At 49.2% G+C, this 17,113-nt stretch overlaps 1 protein-coding gene across 2 annotated transcripts in view; it reads right to left on the bottom strand.

Moving 5' to 3' along the window:
- The window catches only part of sema4ba (sema domain, immunoglobulin domain (Ig), transmembrane domain (TM) and short cytoplasmic domain, (semaphorin) 4Ba), a 68,016-nt gene extending 55,631 nt beyond the window's left edge, over positions 1 to 12,385 (bottom strand). The window contains exon 1 of one of the 2 annotated variants that reach the window (XM_062546579.1): positions 12,277 to 12,385. The gene's annotated coding sequence lies outside the window, so the exon portion shown is untranslated. Of the gene's footprint in view, positions 1 to 1,797; positions 2,175 to 12,276 lie in introns of those variants that run through there. The other variant, XM_062546578.1, reaches the window with a different exon arrangement.
- Positions 12,386 to 17,113: the final 4,728 nt, after the last annotated feature.

Genomic DNA, 17,113 nt, shown 5'->3' on the forward strand with positions numbered 1-17,113 from the left:
AGTGGTCGGTGGAGAAGAGTGACTGAGTCATAAGCTGATTGTCTTGAATGTGTGTATGTGTGTTTGTGTGTGTGTGTGTGTGTGTGTGTGTGTGTGTGTGGGAAGAGGGAGGGGGGGGATAGTCCAAAATTGCACCGAAACAGAATCCTTAACGAACATGGCCTTGAGCATTTCCTGGATGCCGCAACAGCAGCAGTGGCAGCAGCAGCGGTAACATTTAACGACAGAGTGTTAGTTTTTGCATCCTGTTTATAGTTGGCTGAGTACACAAGAACAGAGAGCTGTCAGCGTGGTGGTGGTGGTGGTGGAGGAGACTTCGGGCCCGCGTGTGTGCGTCCACTAGGGGCTACTCTGTACTTTCTGCTCCGCTGCTGATGACCATCATGGATGGAGGCTACGCATCGATGGGCATCAATCACGCCCTGACTGACAGGCGGCCGGAGCGCGGTGGAGCGGCTGGACTTTCACAAACTCACACCTGCTGGCTTCAAGATGTCCTGACGTCTGACTTCACACACACATGTACACACACACACACACACACACAACTATGTGAAATCTGCCGGCTGTGCCATCAAATAACATGCTCTCTCCCATGATCCATCCTTCTCTAAACCTCTCTCACACACACACACACACACACACACACACAAATGCAAGCCCAACGTACTGTAGCAACTGCCACAAGTACAATGAGAAGTCAGGAAAAGTCCAATCAGGGCCAAATCCTGTGAAGGCCAGCGCACAGTGATTTTCCCTTGTTTTCCTCTCTGCTCCTCTCTCTCCTTTTTCCCTCTCTCCTTCCGAGTCCACGCTGGCCACAGCAGCCGCAGTGCACAAACAGGTCCCGCTGAGTGTGTTACGCTGCTCTGGCTGCCCGCAAGTAGCCCCACCAACACACACCTACACTTACACACATGCACAGTGTCACAACTAATGCACACACAGGCACACTCAACATAGCAGCCATAGCTATACAACCTTTTCTGACAACCGTCTCTTTAAGACATATGCACACATACACACTCCCAGACACAGAGCCAGTTTGCCATCATGTAATACTCACATGCTTAAATTACTGCTTTTGTCACAATGCAGGGGTTAACTTACAATCATCTGCCACACACACACACACACACACACACACACACACACACACACACACACACACACACACACACACACACACACACACACACACACACACACACACACACACACACACACACACACACACACACACACACACACACACACACACACACACACACACACACACACACACACACACACACACACACACACACACACACACACACACACACACACACACACACCCTGGGCTGCACTGCTCTGGAGCGACTCCCCTGCCCTGCTATCACCCTAACGATAAGCTCTAAAACAGACGAGGGGACTGCCTCATGTCATCTTACACCCACTACTACGATACCCCCCTCCCCCCTCCCCCCTCCACACACACACACACCCGCACTCTCCTCTCAACATAAAGAGCAAACAGCAACCAACAACAAACCCCCACTCTCAGCTCTTAGCAGTAGCAACCCCCCACCCCCCCTTTAAAAAACACACACCAGGTAATAACAGCAGGGTGACAAGGCAGTAAAGCCCCGCGTCTCTCCCGGTAACCCGAGCCCAGCGGAGAGCCGCATCAATGATTAACAGCACAGACAGTTAGCGTCCCTAATGAACAGGAGCGCGAGCAGGGGGGGGAAAGGAAAAATGAAAGAAAGCAGGAATGAAAGACAGAGAGAGAGAGGTGTTTGAAGATTCACTTACTCTCTATTCACCAGTGCCTCAGTTTCTGGAGTCTGAGTAATCTTTTCTAGTTTGGTGGAGAGGGGGGGTGTGTGTGTGTAATGAAAAGCCCCTCCTTTTTAGAGTCCCCCCCTCGGAGAATCGTAGAGAGCGGTCGCGAGCTGAAATGAAATCCCTTGAAGTTTCAGTCCACGGCTGAGTGGTGGCTTTATCCAGCGTGTCGGCAACAGGGCTCTACGGTCCTGTAGTCCAGTGCAAGGTCTGCTGTGCCCCTCTCGCTCTCTGTCTGCCTCTCTCTGCATCAGCACGCTCGCTCGCATGCGTGTGTGAGTGAGTGAGTGCGAGCGTGTGCGATGTGAGTGAGTGTGTGTGTGTGTGTGTGTGAGAGAGAGAGAGGGAGAGAGAGGGAGTGCGTGAGTGAGAATGACACGCAGAGCCACTTGCCTCTGGCGTAATCACGAGGCTCCGCCCTCATGCTCTGTCAGAAAGGAGTGTGGGAGGGAGGGAGGGAGGGAGGGAGAGGGAGAGAGAGGGAGGGAGAGAAGAAACAGGAGAAGGAGGGGAGTGGTGTACTTGGGCGCAGACTATTCAAGAGGGGTGAAAAAAAAATCTTGAATTGTTCTCGACTTGCTTTCAGTCTCAATCTTCATGCGCATATACCGCAAAAAGGAGCAAAAACAGTTTCACTGCACTTAGTGACACAATCTAAAAAAAGAATTAAAATACAACCTTTCAAAAAGTCCTGGGATAGGTTTGACCTAAGGTGATAGGCCAGCCGTCAATACACACCAAGGTAAGAATTAAAAGTCCAGCCAAGAAAAGGAACACTACGTCTATTAGTGAAGTCCTCGGGGCTCGTTTGACGCCAGCTTGCTTCCGAGGGTCCCTGAGTCAGGACTGAAGGCAGCGTTTCATGCCCTGAGAAAGGAGCACTGTCCACACGTGAAACTGCATACTCCCCCAGCACAGCACAGCGGGCAAGGGCCCGGCTCCCCTTTCATTTGAATAGCATTAGCGCACAGTGTTGACCCTGGCAGAGAGGCTAGCACCTTACAATATAGTTAGCGTTAAGAGGGGAAAATGAAGAACAACACTCCGCTTCTTTGAATTGTGTTTTAAGTCGCAGTAGGGGAATTTTTTTTTTTTTATCCCAGGACAAAATGAGTTGTTATTGAGGAGAAAACGTGGCCGTTTCTCATGAATGAAAGCCAGCGGAGAGACAGAGGGTTTGAAGCCACAAAGCAGAGCCTCGTTCTCAGAGTCTGGTCCTTCACCTGGTTAACGCAGAGGTCACGGGAGGTCATTCACAACAAAAACAGATGTCAAGAAAAATCCAGGAGCACCTGAATAAACAACCGAGTCCAATGGAGTGGAGTAGGACAAGCCTCTCCTGGAATAGAAGAGTTAAATGTGTACCCTCTGTGCACAGGAGGGAGCCGGGGTGGCAGTTTTAGAGGTGTCATGCATCGGAATGCCAGCCAGGGGGATGGCTGGGTGAAGAAGAAACGGTGAGCAAGCTTGAGATTCCTAAAGTTCACGTGATCTTCCCCCCCTCGGTCTCCGAGCCACTTAGCAGACGTCTTATTTACAGTGCAGGCAGGAACCAGACCCTGTGACACCGGTGTCTGCTGGCTCTTCAGTCTGTGGACTGCCAGACGCGCCAAGATTGCAGCTCTGCGTTTCAGCTCAGAAAAGGTCTGGGGCTGAAAAAGCCAAAGATGACCGAGAGTGCACAGCCTTTAAAGCTCATTAAAGGGGCAGCCGCACAGTTCATTTGGACAAGCCCAGCCGCTGAAACACAAACCCTGGAATGTAGGACAGAGTTGGATTTTGGCCGCATCCCTTATGGTCATTAAAATCTGATATTATAATGTAATCATAAACCAGCATTATCAGACTACTGCAGAGCAAAAATCGCCTCTTATTCTAATACAGGCCGGCATCCATATCCATAGACACCACATCAAATAAAGAGAGACCCCTTGTAAATAATCAAATCATACAGTATGACACATTCAAATAAAGACTTTCACACACACACACACACACACACACACACACACACACAGGCAGGTGGACAGACAGACAGACAGACAGACATACACCGCACTTCCGTCTGGAAAACTGGGCTCCCGCTGCAGCAAAAGCCAGACCTGTTAAAGGTGTGATACGTCAGTCTGCTGTCTGCTGCCACAGGAGGCCTGGAGCTCACGCCAGGGCACTGTTCACCTCCGCTGGCCCCGGCCCTGAGAGCTTCTGCAGACAACCACCGGACAAGCCATCAGACGCTGCCTATGGCCCAGTGGGCTGCAGTGCAGTGGTTCGCATTAAAATGCCATGGGCCAGAGAGTGGACGTCTCAGAGGAGGCTCGTTTTTCTGCCTATCTTTTCATGCATTTGATAAATGCCAACTGGTGAGCATTACTTCTGTAACGGCTTAAATATTTACATGCTGAGTTTCATGTTTACGTTACCAAAGCCCCGTTCACCCCTAGCCCAACCCAATACAGCGGCAGCAGCAGTACATAAATCTCTTAAAGCAGTGGGGGTCTGAGGGGGTGGGGTGGGGTAGATTGAGGGGGGATGGGGTAGTAAGTTAAGTTTCTGGTTAAACAACAACAACCAAAAAAATACTTCTCCTTGCCCCATTTCCTAGCCGAGAGGATTGGATGTCGAATGATTAAAACTTTCCAGAAAGAATGAGACTCCCTTGTGACATTCAGACTGAAATATGACAGACATATCTCTACGAGGACTTAGAGGAATCATAACAACAAATTAGAGAGAATGAGAAAAGAAATCACGCGCATGAAAGCTGAAAAGAAAGCAACATGCAGGCAAATAAGCACTCGAGAGGCATAAATACGCAAATGGCTTTTAAAGATCACAGTCTGGAGAGAAATGAGAAATCTCAAGCACTTTCCTGCTGTCTATCTAAAACCCAGAGGACACGCTGATGGGTCAATTCATACAAATTAATTACAAGATTTGTGCAAATTAGAGTGTCAGGATAAAGCCATTTGTTCGACATGTTCCCCCCTAAAGAGGAAACAGAAAGATAACAGTTCTCTTCACTACAGATCTTAACGAGGGACACGGTGACACCCACGGCCATGTTTTTTATCTTGCTCTACAATGTAGAGCTTGGTTTATTGGGTAATTTTATTATTTGGTGTTTTTTTTCCTTCTCTTCAACAAAAAAGTAACTTTTCTCAACTTGGCAGTCTGACCTTCGAGGTTAATCAAAATAAAACAAAGGCACCATTCACGGTGCGCTCTTACGTGCACCCAGCCGTCCAATCTGACAAAGCAGTGACATTTTTATCTCAAAGTGTTTGGGTGACTGATGTGGCGTGAACACTTTACAGACAGCTCTGTAAAGGTCCCCCCCACCACACACACACACACACACACACAGACACCATCTATCTTCCAGAAAGAGGCTGAACAGCAGGGGCCTCCAGACTGCTCAGCCAGAAGACACTCCAAGTTTGGGTCTGTTTTCAACTCCGTCTTCTAACCCAGGGCAAAAAAAAAAGACAGAAGTTAGCTCAGCTATCTGAGCTTTCCCTGTCACACTCATCCACAAAACCCAGAGCAGCCTTTGTCTCCTGGCCAGTCTGGTTTCAGTAATGCTATGGGAGATTAGCAGGAAATGATCCGCTGCATCTACAGTGAGTGACCCCTTTCAGCAGGCTCTGACCCTGACCTCTATAGATCGGAAAGGGTACTGCAGCTCTAATAACTTCATGGTCATTAAACTAATAAGTGAAATGTTTTGATATGAACCATCGCAAACAGGACATACTGTAGCTGGAATTGAATTCTACAATGCCTGTGAATAACAGACACACACAAACGGTTATTGTAGCTTTTTTAGGGGTCAATTTAATATAATATTTTGGACTACTGGAGGTAAAACAACCTTGAAATGAGGATAAGCAGAGATTTGTCTGAAGGAGGCGATTGGAAGAGAAAAGATTGAGCCTCAGTGAACGCTGAGTGACAGTTTTGTTTTTAAAAGGCACAAAAAGGAATATAATGCATTCCTGCTTAACAGCCTGAATCCAAATATTTTGACAGCTTGAACTCAACTATCCAAAGAAATAGGCAAGTATATAGGATGCCAATGATGCATACTACCATACACGGAATGGTGATTGTGCATACTACCACACGCTTATGAGCTTCACTTTTTCAAGGGGGGGGGGAGAAAAAGCAGTCAAAACACACAATTCAATAACGAAAGACTGGAGCCATTGTCATGTCCTCTTACAGATCATGTGACTCCACCCCATAGTCATGTCTGCAGGACATATGACGTCATAAGCGATACTACCTCAGTTAAAAAGTAACATTTATCACCAATTACACACACAGGTCATGGTGAGTGACTCACTCACACACACATACATACAGTGTACAGTACATGCACACACACAGAAACGTATACACACACACACACACTCATAGACTGTGTGCAGTGATTTTACACTTTTCTGGATTTTTATTAACGACTACACATCATCAGCACCTGAAAACTAGAAGGCTGTGCATTGGAACTGTATTCTTTTTACACTCATAGACTGTTCTATATACAGTCCATGCACACACATGTCACACAAGCCACACACACAATGCTTGCCATGACACTAAAGTAGGGACATGGAGAGAATGGAATCTTCTGTAGCCACTACTACCTTTAGCTCCACCTCCCAACCCAAAAGAGTAAACTTTACTTTACTTTACTTTACTCAGTAAAGGCCTAAATCAGTCTTCTAAGATTCCCACTAGTCTTCCTGAATCACTGTTTGCCCGTGTCTGACTGGCTTAGGTCTGCTACCAAGATCACAGACGTGTTGCGAGTTCGGCTGCTCCTAAGTCCCTGCCTGTCAACCATCAACGCAAACAAAATTCCTGCGCCGCTGCTGGCTGTAAGTAGCCCTGGTAGAACTCCGGTGGAGGAAGTTTACACAGAGCATGACTTATTTCTCTGCCTTGTCGTTTTGGCCCCTCAGGCTCGTATGGAGATGAGCACACCTGATAAAGGGCGACCTCAGTCAGGTTGATGAATGTAAACGGATGAATTCCTGTGGTCTCCTGCGTGTCGATTTGATCCAGGTGAAAGTTGTGCTCTCTCTCTTTATCTTGTCAGTGGTGAAAAATCTGTGGTTTTCTCTAATGGATGTGGAGAGCCAGATTTCAGTAGTGCTGTGCAGCGAGAAGAGAAGTAGGTGAGTGTGCACGTGAGAGACTGGAGTGGTGGAGAGAGTCTGTGCGTGTGTGTGTGTGTGTGTGTGCATGTGTGTGTGTGTGTGTGTGTGTGTGTGTAGGTAGGTATGTGTGTTTGTGTGTGTGCATGTGTGTGCACACGCGTGTGTGTGTGTGTGTTTCTGTATGTGTGTGTGTGTGTGTGTGTGTGTGTGTGTGTGCGTGCGTGTGTGTGTGTGTGCATGTGTGAGGAAAGTAGGTAGAGGAGAAGCACAACGCAGCGAGAGGGAGAGAGTGAGAAAATAGTACAAACAGAAGAGCAAGCTAGACAGCAAAGAGTGAACCAGGGGCCTGGGACTGGTGAGACCCAACGAGAGTGAGGACACCAGGAGAAAGAGTGAGTATGATGGAGAGCTAGAGAGAGAGAGAGAGAGAGAGAGAGAGAGAGAGAGAGAGAGAGAGAGAGAGAGAAGAGAGCGATACGTCTGACAGTCTCCTCCAGAGAGAATGCACCTGTATTTAACATTCATCCGGCGTCCTGGGCGAAGACGAGAGAAACTTCCTCCTCCGCAGCAGCGCAGGTGCCTCTGTGTCCATATCAAAGCAGCGGCGGCTCACTTTCATGTCTCTTCTCCCTCGGACGCCCGGCGGCACGCAGAGAGACGTTTACCCCCCGCCCAAGCACACACCCGCACGGCCACCACACCCTCATTTACCCCCCGCCCAGGCACACACTCGCATGGACGCCAGACCCCCGTGGACAGCAGAGGCCCCAATAATTAAGCACACAGCACAGGTGTCAGCTTCACCGGACAACTCTTTTTTTGTTCACGCTGCACCAAAATGAGTTCTCCTATGGACGCTACTTATTAACATGAGAGGGTTTTTTTTTCTTTTCATTTTACTGACACAATCGTGACCTGATCATTTTAAGGATACTTATGGTTCCATGTCACTCTGCCCTCAGAAGGGCAGTGGATGATAGGTGTCTGTGTGTCTGAACATATCTCTGTGTGAGTGCGATTGTGTGTGTGTTTGTCTGTGTGTGTGCATGTGTGTGTGTGTGTGTGTGTGTGTGTGTGTGTGTGTGTGTGTGTGCGTGTGTGCGTGCGTATATGTGCATGTGCGTGTGTGTGCATGTGCGTGTGTGTGTGTGAGGTCAAGGTTTTATGGCGTCTAGGGGCACCCAGCAGCTTCAGCCCAAACATACTGTAAGTGTGTGATAGGAGCCTGGCCTTTGGGCTCCGTCAAATAAAACACTAATTAGCTCTGACTAATGAGAATAAATGACTAACTGCTGTCTTCTTCTTTTCATCGCCACTGGCAGCTTTGACGAGCACTTTGAGCCTAAAAGCTGCAACTGTGCACACCAAAAAGAACAGCGCTAATTTAGTCAAGACATCTTTCGAAAAATGCGAAGAGAGACTTGAACAGAACTGGCTAAATGTTTCCTTTTCTTTCAGCACAATGGACCTGGGCAGAAACTCTGGCTCTCCAAGACAGCTGCCAAATAGTCCGTAATGTTTCATAATGTTCTATCAGAAAGATGATAGGGACAGAAATGGCTAAGAGCTCAGCAGGCAAACACAGCAAGGGACTGTGTGTGTGTGTGCGTGTGTGTGTGTGTGTGTGTGTGTGTGTGTGTGTGTGTGTGTGTGTGTGTGTGTGTGTGTGTGTGTGTTTCTGTATGTGTGTGCATGTGTGTGTGTGTGTGTGTGTGTGTATGTGTGTGCATGCATGTGTGTGTGTGTGTGTGTGTGTGTGTGTGTGTGTGTGTGTGTGTGCGCCTGTACAGGGAGCCACTCTGTAGCTGAGCTTTCATCCGCACTCAACGCTTTAATCATACAACCTCAGCCCCAGTAGGGCTTCAGAGCTGGATGGCTCTCTGCGCCAGGAACTTCAGCTCTCCCTTCATTGCATAACCTGGGAAGCAGCCACCTGCAAAACACACTTTTGCGCACAAACTCATACACTCGCACACACACACACACACACACACCTATCAGGACCAGCAGACATGAAAACGAGCTTTCATTTCGTCCTCTTTGCCTACGATGTCACAGCGACATAAAAAAAAACAGGGATTTCACACGGGCCAGGCTCCATGTCTGAACACTGTCCAGAACACTCTCGGACACTTGAGCCCCGTCAAAATGTGGACAGAAGTCCAGACCAACACGACGCGGTGACAGCGATAGAAATTTATGTAGCTGTACCCTCCGAGGCCCCCCAGGGCCTGTTCTCCATCGAGTTGGGGGCCACTTCCTGGGAAGAGGCGCACAAAGGAACAGTGTGTGTCTTGCTCACGCAGAGCTCTGGTGTTAAAGTGTGTATGTATGTGTGTGTGTGTGTGGGGGGGGGGGGGGGGGGGGCTAGCCTGTGAGAGAGGCCTGGTGCTCTCCTCCCTCGGGCTGAAGCGATGACCTTGCCAGCGGTGGGGAGACACAGAAGGCTTCTATACGGCTGCACGGCTCCCCGAGGCAGGAGGTTCTCCTCTCGTCGTCTTCTTTTTTCTTCCTCCTCCTCCCCTCCTCATTCTGTTACTCTCACTCTCTGGCATCTCACGCTCTCTCTCTCTCTCTCTCTCTCTCTCTCTCTCTCTCTATCTCGCTCACTGTCTCTCTCTCTCTTTCTCACTCACTAGTTCTCTCATTCTCTTTCTCTCTCTCTCTCTCTCTCCTCGTCTCTCTTTCACTCGTTCCTCAGTCTGTCTGTCCCTCTCTCACACACTATCTCTCTCTGTGTAACTGGAAGACACCCTCAGATGGGGGTCTATTTTTAAAGGTTCCTCTCGCCTCCTCAAGAACAGTTTTGCACACCTGCTGCCATGCTATTTCTAGTCTTCAGGCATCACAGGGCGAATCTCCCTTGCACCATCCCTAACACCCCCACCCCTTTACACACACACACACACACACACACACACACACACACACACACACACACACACACACACACACACACACACACACACACACACACACACACACACACACACACACACACACACACACACACACACACACACACACACACACACACACACACACACACCAAATGGAGGAGAATGTGTAAAATCAAGCCCCCAAGAATAACTTCATCGCTTTCCCAGCAAATAGCATGGGTGTTGCCAGAGGAGCACACCTCATCGCACCTCAACACTGAAGCGATAAACTCGCCTTTTCCCTCACACTCCAGGTTGAAAGTCTGCCACAGAAAATCAATTCAAGGAGGCATTCAGAGAAAATGTGTGGTCACCAAGCACATCATTGGACAATCTTATGGAGCTTGGCTCTATAATGCCACGATGGCAACAAAAGTGTATCACTAAGGTCAAAACGACACCGAGAGGACCTTCTCTAATTTTAACGCCGGACCTTGAAAGAAAAGGGCACTCTTCCGGGCCCATTAAGAGAAGCAGTCTATGTCTACAGAGACCTTTATAAAGTCTGTGAAGATTTGGCTGCCAATTTAGCCGTGTGTTTGTAGACGCCAGAGCCATACCCCAGTAAACACAGCCACTACCCATGGGGAAATCATGACATGACCCCACCGCAAGCCCACGTGATGCCCGACAGCCACTCACAGCAGGCCTTCCCTTCTCCCCCAACTCTGCAGCTTCCACAGAACCATGAAGCACAAAAGAGTCTCACCCCTTCCCATTTCCAGCAGTGTGAGCAGACAACCCATACTGTATATCGTAACCACGCTTTGTATTTTGAGATCGCTGCTTGGCTTACAACAGTATATGTCACTGGTATGGAATACTATGTGCCATTGGTAATGGCTGACACTGAAGAGAACATGAATTGGAAACATGAGGGAAGCATTACTATCAGGGTTCCTAACATTACCAGCACCGAAAACCATTACCAACATCACTGCCAAAAGGGACCATTTTTTTTTCAATGAGTTTGAACTTTGGGCTGAAATTATCTTCAACCAAACTGCCTTACTGCAAGTTATTTTAATTAGAGATACTTAGCGCACCGATTAATTATGCAAAATTGCCATTCGGGGTGTTGGTATTTGGTTGCACTGGTGAGAGTGAAAAAATCCTCCAAATAAATTAGTCATGACCGCATTCACATCTGGAGCAGACAAGACATATAAAATATTAAAGCAGAAACAGACAGAGTATGAGAGCAGGGAATCCTCTGGTTAAAGAAAAAAAAAAAAAAACACGCACAAGCTATTTATTCCTCTTAATGACCAAAATCCCCATTAATGTAATCCAATTACAACGAGATCTAAGAGTGGATTTCATCTGACTGGAGAGAAGTGAAGAATCATTGTGGTGTAATCCATCTGCCCTCTGCATTACACCAGTGATATGGACCAGAGCGAAGGGAAGCCCTGCCTCCATGCAGAGGGACCTTGTCCTCACAGAAATCCATTGTCCATGCACACACCCATATTCCCCTCTCACATCACACCATCTCTCCCCTCCCCTCCTCTCCTCTCCTCTCCTCTCCTCTCCTCTCCTCTCCTCTCCTCTCCTCTCGTCTTCCTCTGCACTTTTTAAAGGAGGGAGTGAGGAGGACTCTCACGTCATGACATGATGGCAAAAAAAAAGGCACTGAAGTCAAATATGCAGTGAGCAAAGAGATGGGAGCTCTCTCGTTTGAAATAAGGCATACAGCTGTATGAGCAAGTGATTTACATTTACACTCTGACTAGCATCCATAATGACACAGGAGCACAACACCTACTCTCACACACACACACACACACACATATACATACATATGCACACCTCCACACAGCAAAGACACAGAAGAATATCATTTGCTAGCATAGGCATCCTCCACACCTTAACCATGGTAACCAACACCTTACTACGAGCCCCGAGCACCGGGTGGAAGGACAAGAGGAAGGGAGGGAGGGAGGGAGGGAGAGAGGGATGGAGAGAGAGCTGGGGAGAGAGCTGGGGAGAGACGGAGAGAGAGAGGGAGTGGGGGAAGAGTCAGCGGCACCAGCAAAGGCAGCAGCCACGGGGAACGGAATGCAATCTATTGCCATGGCACCCAGCGCCGCGGTGACAGCAGGCTCTCTCGCAGCCAGGCAGCCTATTCATTCAGCCAATTCAGCAGACGCACGGAGGCGAACGCCACGCGCTTCCTCCTGCACGCATCTCCCCACTCTCTCTACCGGCTCTTCTCTCTTTCTCTCCACCTCTCTCACTCACTCTCTCTCTCTCTCTCTGTCCCTCATCCACATACACACCATACACTCACTCAATCAATCTGCATTCAAACACAGTCCTTTGTCTCAGGTCAGTGGATTTACCTTGAGTGACGGAGGACGGGGGTCTGCGAAGGCTGGCGGCAGCGGCAGCGGCAGAGGCGGCGGCGACGGTCGGACAGGCTCGGGCTTCGGCCGTGTGTCAAGGAGGGACAGAAGGAGAGGAGGGCGCATGGGATCCCCCCGGAGATGCTAAGAGCTGCGGCTCGCTCCACACACACACGCACACACTCACACACGCGCGCAGACACCAGCCACTACCACTATCAGCAGAGGCAGCGGATGGGGAGGGGGAGAGGGGAGGGGAGAGAGAGAGAGAGAGCGACAGAGGGATGGAGAGGCAGAGAGGGAGAGAGAGAGAGAGAGGGAGAGAGAGGGAGGGGAAAAATCAGAAGCAGTGGGTGGGAGGGGGGTTGCTCATTCTGAAGCATTACATCATAGCTTTTGCTCCTGAGGAGGTGGCTCAGCTCCCCTTGCAACACCTCTCCCCCTCTCCCTCTACAGCAGGCAACTGCAGGGGATAAATGCCCAATACAAATACACACATTATGCAAACACTGAAATGGATTGCAGAGAAGAGAAAATTAATATTTCAAACTAAATATCAACACTATTAACATAGAAAAAAAATATTTCTTTCCCTCAATACAATTACTAAGGTACAACATGCACCATTTTCATGTAAAAAGCATGATGTTGCATTTAATCCTCGTTGAAAGCTATAAGGAGGTAATATCAGCATATTAACCATAACCTATAACCATGATAACCATAAAGAATAACCGCAATAACCATAAACTATAACCATGATAACCATAGCCTATAAACGACTACATGCATCTTTCGGTCCACAAGCACAAAGAGGCACTGATCTTTTTTTAGATTACTCTAGCATCTGAAATCTTTTTTTGATTGCTCCGGCATCTTAAATCTGTGGCGTATCAAGAGAGGTGCAACGCAGTGAAATGGAAATCCCCACCCCCGCTGCTGCCCTTGTGTGGCTGTTTGGGGCCGTGTGTGTGGTATAGTGGCTGTGGGGGGGTCAGGGTGACTGGTGTGGCATGCTGTTGGGTCCACTGGGAGACGTGGTGAAGGCCTCCGCTCACAACCACCCCCCCCCACCTCCACCTCACCTCCACCTCCTCCACCCCTTGCCCACTCCGTCTCGTTCAAAGACCCGGGCAGCTGCTCATTCCATGCAGCCGCAGCAGGCCACACACACAAGCCACACCTCACGCCAGACGGCCAACACCCACAGACCCCAGGCTCCAGAGCAGCGGAGTAGAGCGCAGCGCTCGCTTACTGGGACACTTCTGGAGGGAAATCAAATATGTCATAGTGAGTGTGTGTGTGTGTGTGTGTGTGTGCGAGTGAGTGACATGTCTCTGGTCCCCACCGTCACTGTTGCGTCGGCGTGATTATGCTGGAGCCTTGTGGGAAAGCTTACAAGACAATAGCCGCTAAAATGTCTGTGAGAATGACACCGTGTGGTTGGCAAGTTGTAAAAGCATCAACTGTCAAACCACCCACATATGTTCCAAACTAGCAACACTTAAACACATAAGCACAAGCACAAAGGTAAACACACACATGCACACACACAAATACACACACACACACACACACACACACACACACAGAAACGCACATCGTAAAGTGTTCACAGAGTAAGGACATTACGAGTCAAGTGGTACGATGAGGACAAGGGACAGTGCGGGATGCTGGTGCGTCAGGAAAAGGCATTCCGGAGGACTCTGACGTCCGATCTCCCTCAGCTCAGGTCTCCGAGCTCAGACCGGCTCTCGCTTTGGTATCTGCGTCACATCCTTACAGACCCAGCCAGCCAGAGCGAGACGGTGCATCTGAGAGAGAGAGAGAAAGACAGAGAGAGGGAGAGAAACAGAGAGAGAGGGAGAGAGAGAGAAAGACAGAGAGAGACAGAGAGAGAGAGAAAGACAGAGAGAGAGAAAGACAGAGAGACAGAGAGAGGGAGAGACGGAGAGAAGGAGAGAGGGAGGGCCTGACACAGCACCTTTTGTCAAGCGGCTGAAAATATCCTTGGCTTCCCGCTTCCTTCGCCCACCAGCCCCACGGCTTGTCGTCCGACCCCTTGGTTATTAGCAGGAGAGATTGCAGGAAGTGTTTAGAGCCCCGACAAACTCCTCATTCTCTTGCAGTTTTCCACATCTGTTCTCTTGCATACACACTTAAAAAGGGTTCTTGGGTGCTAGAACCATGCAGGCTTCAAGGATTTAAGGGTTTCTTTGATGGACCCTTCAAAATGATTTAAAGAACCATATAGGGGTGCCATATACTGTATGAAGCATGTTTTTTGGTTCTATATAGCACCATTTTTCTTAAGAGTGTATGAGCACTAAAACATGGATATGAACATTCTCAATAGACGTGCAGATATAAGAATGAACGGTATTAGGAGAGTCCTTGAACTCTTTTAAAGGAGTTGGACTGATGGACGCAGCATGGCAAGACACGCCAAAACCACTTTTTGAAGTTAATTCACAGAAAATAACCAGAAATAGCCTGTCTAGACCCTATCTGTATCCAGAAAGCTTAACAATCTATCCAGACAGGATCTGGAGGCCGTCCATTCCCACCGTCTTCATATCCAAGGCAGTGTTTGGCATCCTGGCCAGTCATGACCGCAGCACGGCTGCTCTGCTGCTCTGCTGCTCCCCCCACACAAAAGGCTATCTCACAGCTAGCGGTGGGGCAGGGTGCTAGACTATCTGTTTACAGAGAGAGAGAGAGAGAGAGAGAGAGAGAGAGAGAGAGAGAGAGAGAGAGAGAGAGGAGTGGGTGAGAGAGAGAGAGAGAAAGAGAGAGAGAGAGAGGAGTGGGCGAGAGAGAGGAGATCGTAATGAGGGTGGATGTCTGCCTGTGAGCGGCTCTGCAGACACGCACCCAAATAGAGCCCTCCTTGTGCCACAGGCAGGCCTGGCTTAGCAATTATAACTTGTTTGTACTCATATGACACTCCGCAAATGGCTATTCATTCACAGTGGCTAAACAAAAAGCCGCCTGGATTAAATTGTGCAGAGGGGCTATTTGTCACACATGACACAAGCTTGCCGTTTTCTGCAGCTTCCTCTCTCTGTTTCGGTGCATCACTGGGACTTCCATTTTGTCCGTCCTTTCAGGAGGATGAGACGGCGCTTGTGTCCCGGCGCAGGAGAGCGCAGACGCCTGCGCAGACGCACACGCCGCGCTGGCACGCTGACATTCAGACAGGTGGCTCGGTGGGACGGTGCCTGGATGTCAGCCTGTCCCTCTATCCTCCCGGCCCAAAAAGCCTCCCCTCCGCTCCGTCAGACAAGGGGTCACTGTGTCCCGTTTCCATCTCGCTGAAGGCCCTCGTTGTTGTTGTTGTTATATGGCGGTGGCGGAGGTGGTTGTTGTCTCCACGCTAGCCTGGCAGGCAGGTCTATTCGACCGCAAACCCTTGAGAGTGTCTCGCTGAGGAGTTAACAGTGGCTGTCGAAGGCAATGAGAGAGAGCAGTGGCCGTGCCTCTCTAATTGCGGCCCTGCTAGGCTGCTATCAAGTACTATTTGAAAGCCTCCACTGATCACAGCGACTGACAGAGGACCTGTCAGCACGGAGCCCAATAGAATTAGCTGGAGTGGCAAAATAGCCTCGGGACACTAGTGCCTCCAATTCTGCGGTCATCACTGGAGGACCATGGATCTATGAACGCTTGCAAATCACCAACGAGACATCCGCGGACCGTTATTGGTGAAATTAGCACTCAATTTAAAAGGTTTTACTGTTCTCGCAACGAGGAGACAAGGCTACATCATAACTTGCAGATGTTTTCCCTCCGCCACATCAAAAACGCCATGAAAACAGCATTGTGAGAGTACGCCCAAACAAAAATAGCCGAATAAAAGACCATTGTCCAATGTGGCATGTGGCTTAATAAGTGTGACAGGGAAGAAGACCGAATCAATCTGAGCCCTTTGTGTAGCCTGCCTGTGTATGTCGGGGAGTCCGTGAATGGCATTCCGATTCACGCTACATTTTGTAGGTTGACTGGAATGCGCATTAGAACCATGGAGGAAGACTGTAGTCTTGTCCCACTCATTGAAAACGCCTCAGTCGAGGCCAAGACCTATTGAGCGTGAGTAGCTCCAACACTGTAAACACCACTCATTGGAGGACTGACTGCTTGCAGCACAAATCAGTTACGCATTAATGACCGTGAGGACGAGGGAAGAGGGGGGGGGGGGGGGGGCAACCCGTGGACAACGCTTATTGTATTACTACTGAATAGGAGTGCTGAAATATTACTACCGAATACAAGCTCCGAACATTTCGCACGGTGGCAAAAACGCTGATTTTCTTTAAAAAGTTGCGTGCGTGGTTCGTGGAAATTATTCGCAAGCAACTAGATCACATTGCAGTAGGAGAAAAAGACTGTGGGAGGAGGAAACAGTGGTGACCTTGTCAAAAACACCTCGAGAGAATGCAGGCAAGACAGCAATGTGCAGCTCTCGAAAACGTTCAACGTTCTCAAGCATGCTCTGTTCCCATGAGTCCGTGCGCAATAATCAGCTCACAGTTCTGCGAACTCTTGTTCCTCAATGTTCACTCAACAACTAGGAGGGAGCCCTGCTAATGGACCACCTCACACTAACAGGAATCCAAGGCGGTCAGTTTTGACCACATGCTCGCTGATGGATGGCTGCTTAGCAGTAGCTGGTCGACTCAACTCACACGAGAGCACTTTCCTAATTAAAAGGTTGGAGGGGTGAAGCCTGGGCCCCCTTCTGTGTCCGTTCGACACAGCCCAGACCAAATCACGCCTTGTGCCTTAGTGACCATCAGAGCTCTCGCTGCTCGGGCCCTTATCGGCGGCTGGGGAG

Source organism: Sardina pilchardus, chromosome 10 (genome assembly GCF_963854185.1).
Source record: "Sardina pilchardus chromosome 10, fSarPil1.1, whole genome shotgun sequence".
Classification (NCBI taxonomy): Eukaryota; Metazoa; Chordata; class Actinopteri; order Clupeiformes; family Clupeidae; genus Sardina; species Sardina pilchardus.